This window comes from Herpailurus yagouaroundi, unplaced genomic scaffold, assembly GCF_014898765.1.
Source record: "Herpailurus yagouaroundi ecotype Mexico unplaced genomic scaffold, PumYag 159, whole genome shotgun sequence".
Classification (NCBI taxonomy): Eukaryota; Metazoa; Chordata; class Mammalia; order Carnivora; family Felidae; genus Herpailurus; species Herpailurus yagouaroundi.
In genome coordinates, this window is record NW_024412400.1 from 26,641,335 (window position 1) to 26,647,021 (window position 5,687).

Genomic DNA, 5,687 nt, shown 5'->3' on the forward strand with positions numbered 1-5,687 from the left:
TCAAATTCACAAACCGAACCGTAAGATCATGACCTGAGTCAAAATCGGAGGCTTAACCGACTGAGCCACCCAAGGCACCTCGTTTTGTTTTGTTTTGTTTTGTTTTGGTTGGTTCCTCTCTTAAAGCTTTGTTTGAAGGGCAGACTGCTTTTCATGGAAAGGCAAGATGGTCACAGCAGCACTGGCAGCTAAATCTCTCTAGAAACCTTGTCTTTCTACTCAGGAGCCAGAAAAAGTAGATCCTGTGGGCCAGATAGTAAAGGGAGACTCTCAGAGCCCGGGCTAGGTCTGTATTTTATAATCCCTTGCACAACTCCTTAGGAAAACAAATTCAGCCAAAACCAATTGATAGGTTGGAATGAAATGCTAAATATATGCCAAGAATCAAAGAGAAGCCAAGAAAGTGGGAATGGCATAAAAAAAAATAAAGAAAAATTAGACTGAGAAAAACTGACAGTGATAGACTGAATCCAAACAAATTGATAATTATATTAAATGTTAATGGTATAATCAGTCCAATTATAGGATAAATATAAACAGAGTGGATAGAAAGCAAGACATTATATTCTTCCTGAAGAGGCACACTTGGAAATACAGACACGTAAAGATTAAGAACAAGTGGGTGGAAAAAAGACATGCCATGCAAACTGTAATCATAAGAAGAATGAAATCATCATTTTAAATGTTACATAGAATAGACTTCAAGACAAGAATGTTACCAGAAATAAAAGGGATATTTCTTTTTTTTTTTAATTTTTTTTAATATTTACTTATTTCTGAGAAAGAGACAGAGCTTGAGGGGAAGAGGGCAGATAGGGAGGGAGACAGAATCTGAAGCAGGCTCCAGGCTCCAAGCTGTCAGCACACAGCCCGAAGTGAGTCTCGAACTCACAAACTGTGAGATTATGACCTGAGCTGAAGTTGGACGCCCAACCGACTGAGCCACCCAGGTGCCCCTAAAAGTGATATATATTTTTTTCTACACGCACACGCGCACGCACGCACACACACACACACACACACAGACATACACACACACACAGATTTATTTTAGTATGCTATATACAAGCTGTAGTGCAACAGGATGACAATGTGATAAGACAGGGCTAATGCTCTTCTCTGCCCAAAAGAAAGTTTCCAGAATTTCACGTTATTTTCCTTAAAAACCCATGTTGCTCGAGTAATAAAATATATTTATTAAGATATGATTAGAAGCTCATAAACTCAGAAGTATAGTTTGCATGGAAACATACCTTCTGTAGGCAGGGTTTATCACCTCCTCACTGGCTAAACACATGAAAAGTTTTCAGGGAATTTTTTCTTCCCCTTTTAGATATTTCTGAGAGATTAGAAGAGAATTTACAGAAAGGTACAGAAGTTTCTGTTTAGATGTTCAACAAAAAACAAGGAAAACAGTACATTTAGTGACAGAGAGCAAGTCTGGAGCACCTACAGTTGAAAAGCAGAGTATATTTCTGCTCCCACTTACACAATTACATTACAATATGGGCAAAGGAATATTTTTCCATATTAAATATCTAAAGCCAATTGTTCTATAACTTTTCTTTAAATGACACTCATGGAGGGGCGCCTGGGTGCTCAGTCGGTTGAGCGTCCGGCTTCAGCTCAGGTCACGATCTCGCTGTCCGTGAGTTCGAGCTCTGCGTCGGGCTCTGGGCTGATGGCTCAGAGCCTGGAGCCTGCTTCCGATTCTGTGTCCCCCTCTCTCTTTGCCCCTCCCCCACTCATGCTCTGTCTCTCTATGTCTCAGAAGTAAATAAACATTAAAATAAATAAATAAATAAATACATACATAAAATGAAATTCATGGATTCCTCACTTGTTGAAGTCCAATATGTAACCAAAGCCAAGTGATCTATGTACCACCAACTATTCCAGAATTATAGAACTTCAATACCCTTCCCAACTCCCCCCACCGCCCGCAACAAAAAATAAAAGGAAAGAAGGAAAATTTTCCCCAACACCCCCCAGAGGCTGCTTAACTCCTGGCAAGACGTGCAAATCATATTCGCTAAAAATAAATAAATAAATAAATACACCCCTGCAAACTTGGAGGCTTTTATCCAGGATTCTTGCGGGGCTCAAAGTATAACCAAAAGATCAAGGGAGGAGTGGGGGAAATGTTGAATCATTCTGTGTTCCCCATGATTAGTGTACACTTTAGTCACAGAACAAGATAGAACGAGATCTTTTAAGTGGATTTGCCTTTCCAGTGGGTCATTTGTTGCCCAAGTTGATGACAGCAGGAACTTTAGAACCACACTTGGTAATAAATCTGTACTCATTAATCACTTGCATTCACACTTAGAAACTAACAAAAGGAAAAAGAAAACAAAAACTATTCAGTACTGGAGATTAAATAACTATGTGTAGTCTCTTGAAATAAATGTTGATTCCTTAAGAAGTCTAATTACTTTCAGTTGCCTTTTTAAAAAATAACCGTGTGTGTGTGTGTGTGTGTGTGTGTGTGTGTGTATATATATATATATATATATATATATATATATTTGTGTGTATTATCCTGTGATTCTACTTATGGTTCCTCTGCTGCGTTGAAGATCTAGGAGCAGAAAAGCCTATGCCCCTCCCCCCCCCAAACCCGCCCATGAACGGTGGCTCTAATGTTGCAGAAAGGTTACAAATAGGCAGTCTGGGACTTCATTGATCTGGACTATCCATGGCTTCATTGTAAGTGATCATCCTTTTAGGCTCTTGCCTCTGCAGATTCCAAACAGATTCCATTTCTTTAGTGTGATAGACAATAGCAGCCCTCAGGTCAAAAGAACCCCAGCTATCATTTGTTTCTAGACCTCTCTGGTATCTCTGTTCTTTGGTGGAGCCTAACAAAGTGTTTGTAGGAGACACCAGAGGATTTTGATTTTCTATCTCGTAGTCCTTTGAGAAAAACACTAAAGCACCTTGACTACTGGTGTCTGAGTTTTGCAGGCCACCTATATGACTGGGTTCCAAGGATAAGGCTCCACTCTCATTAGTAGTCCCAGATTTTCGAATGCTACCCAGAATTTGGGGACTAATCCGTTTTTCCAGCTCATAAGCCTTGGGAAACATGGGATGCTCAGTTCCTGAGGGATTATCCTGGCAGATATTCCTCTTGAAATGTCACCTCCATCACTTTATGATCTGATGACTTCCCAATAACTTCCCAAGTTTCAGGGCCAGCACTGGGCTCATTTATAATTGATAAACCCCGCTGATTCTGGAAGATAGCCCCCAGGTTTTGCTGATCTGTCTGAGAGGGTAGATCCACTTGTGCTGTGCTCAACAGCACCGTTTGCATATCTGAAGGATAGATGAAAAGGCTAGATTTCATTTGTTCAACAGCCGCTGAAGTCGAACTCATGTCCCGGAGAACTGAAGCAGTCCCAGAAGAGATGGGTGTTAGAGTATTAGCAGCAGGAGTTAACAGTGGCTGACCCCCTGGAGAATACACACTTGCATCAGTCCCTGCTGAGACAGGCCCATTAGAAAAGTTGGCCGAAGTAACAGATTTCAGCACTGACACAGGGACCTGGGATATGGGCTTGAAGACTGGGTCTGAGTTTCCCCAGCTGGTGACGAAGAAGAGGAAGAAGATGGTGACGCAGAAGAGTTCTGTACAGTTTTGTTGAGGTTTTCCTTCACTTTGCATAACTTACTTTAGGAACTATTTTAAGCACTGCTATTGTCCACTGCAAAAACGGGGGGTGGTATGAATAGGGTCCAAGAGTCCTCTTTGGAGGTAACAGCAGAAGGATGCTTTCCTTAGGGCCGATGATCAAACTTTTTGCCGCTCACACCGGGTTTAATATCAGAGCTTTTCCGCAGCATGTCACCCACAGCAGGTTTTCCTCGATTTGTTCCTCCGGGCCCAGTTTCGTACTTCCAAATGGGCTTTGAACCATCTACTCGATTTCGCTTTTGTTCACTGTCGTCAGGCCTGAAAGTTTCGAGTCCCTGTTTTAAGGTTGGCGCCCTGGTCTCTTGTTGCCTTATTTTGTCCTGCCCTCAGTGAAGGCTTTCACATCCCTGGGCACTATTGCCCCAGCTTTCCTTTTTTTTTTTTTTTTTTTTAAATTTTTTTTTCAACGTTTTTATTTATTTTGGGGACAGAGAGAGACAGAGCATGAACGGGGGAGGGGCAGAGAGAGAGGGAGACACAGAATCGAAAACAGGCTCCAGCGTCTGAGCCATCCGCCCAGAGCCCGACGCGGGGCTCGAACTCACGGACCGCGAGATCGTGACCTGGCTGAAGTCGGACGCTTAACCGACTGCGCCACCCAGGCGCCCCAAGCTTTCCTTTTTTTTTAAGAGTAGTACATCCGCTCTCAGATCTCACTACCATCATTATCCGCCCCTTTGCCCGTATAACCACTAGTAATATAGCCAGAATTATTTGTCGCAACGCCATTTCGAATTGCTACAGTATCAGTCTTCTCTGCAGACTGGTTCTCTCCAGATTTCTTTTCCTAAGACTTCCCATTCTTTTTGTCCATACTGTTCCGAATGAAATTCCTGGTTTTCATTCCTGCTTTCCCAAAGGTGCCAGCCTTTACAGTCTGCTTCAGATTAGTGTCTGCGATCTGTGGGTTGCCATTGAGGACCCTGGAAATAGGGTCGGTAACTCCATCAGAACCCAGGCTCTTTAAAGATACGTCTCTTTCTCCGGCATTACCATTTAGTTCACCATAGCCTGTTTCCTTCTTCGGCGTCTCCTGGTGCTGCTGGAGGGAGTGTTTGTGCTCATGTTTCAACGCCTTGGGCTGGGCCTTGGGGCTGCCCTTGGCTCCATGCTGCGGGCACTGGTGATGGTGATGGTGATGCTGGCTGTGGCTGTGGTTCCGGTTGTAGAAATAATGGTGGTGGTGATGCGGCTGCAGCTGCTGCCGGGGGTGATGGTGCTGAGGCTGTGGCTGGCCAGGCTTCTCCACTGAAAGCGGCCGGGACTCCCTGACTGAGGCTGCGGGCTGCAGTGCCCTCAGGATCTGAGCAGGATGTTTCTTAAGGATAAAAGGCACAGTTCGTCAGAAAGACGTAACAATTATAAATCTGTTAGCCTTTAATGATAGAATCTCAGAATACACGTAGCAAACGCTGACGGAAGAAAGGGAAGAAATGGATAACCCTGCAATCACCGCATTGTGCATGTAACACTTCTCTTCCAGCAATTGATAGAACGACCAGACAAAAAACATGCAGGAAAGCCACAGAATATCTGACCGACACCGTTGACCACTTTGGTGTAATGGATATTTGTAGAACACTACATCCAACAAGTGTAGAATATGCATTCTGTATAAGTGCACACGGTGTATTCACTGACATAGACTGCATGCTGGGCCACAAAACACGTCTCGATAAATTTAACAGGACTTAAAGCATACAGAGTGTATTCTCTGACTATAATAGAATTAAATGGAAATTGATTACCCAAAGAGATCTAGGGGCACTTGGGTGGCTCAGTCGGTTAAGTGTCTGGCTCTTGATTTCAGCTCAGGTCACGATCTCATGGTTCGGAGTTCCAGCCCCGCATCGGGCTCCGTGCTGACAGTCTGCTTGGAATCCTCACTCTCTCCCTCTCTTTCTGCCCCTCCCCCCCTCAAAAAAAATAATAAATAAACTTAAAAAAAGAGATCCAGAAAAACCATGAATATCTAGAAATGAAATAG

General features: G+C 43.3%; 1 pseudogene; it reads right to left on the minus strand.

The window, feature by feature from the left end:
• Positions 1–2,501: 2,501 nt before the first annotated feature.
• LOC121034175 (nuclear fragile X mental retardation-interacting protein 2-like) lies at positions 2,502–5,042 on the minus strand (annotated as a pseudogene).
• Positions 5,043–5,687: the final 645 nt, after the last annotated feature.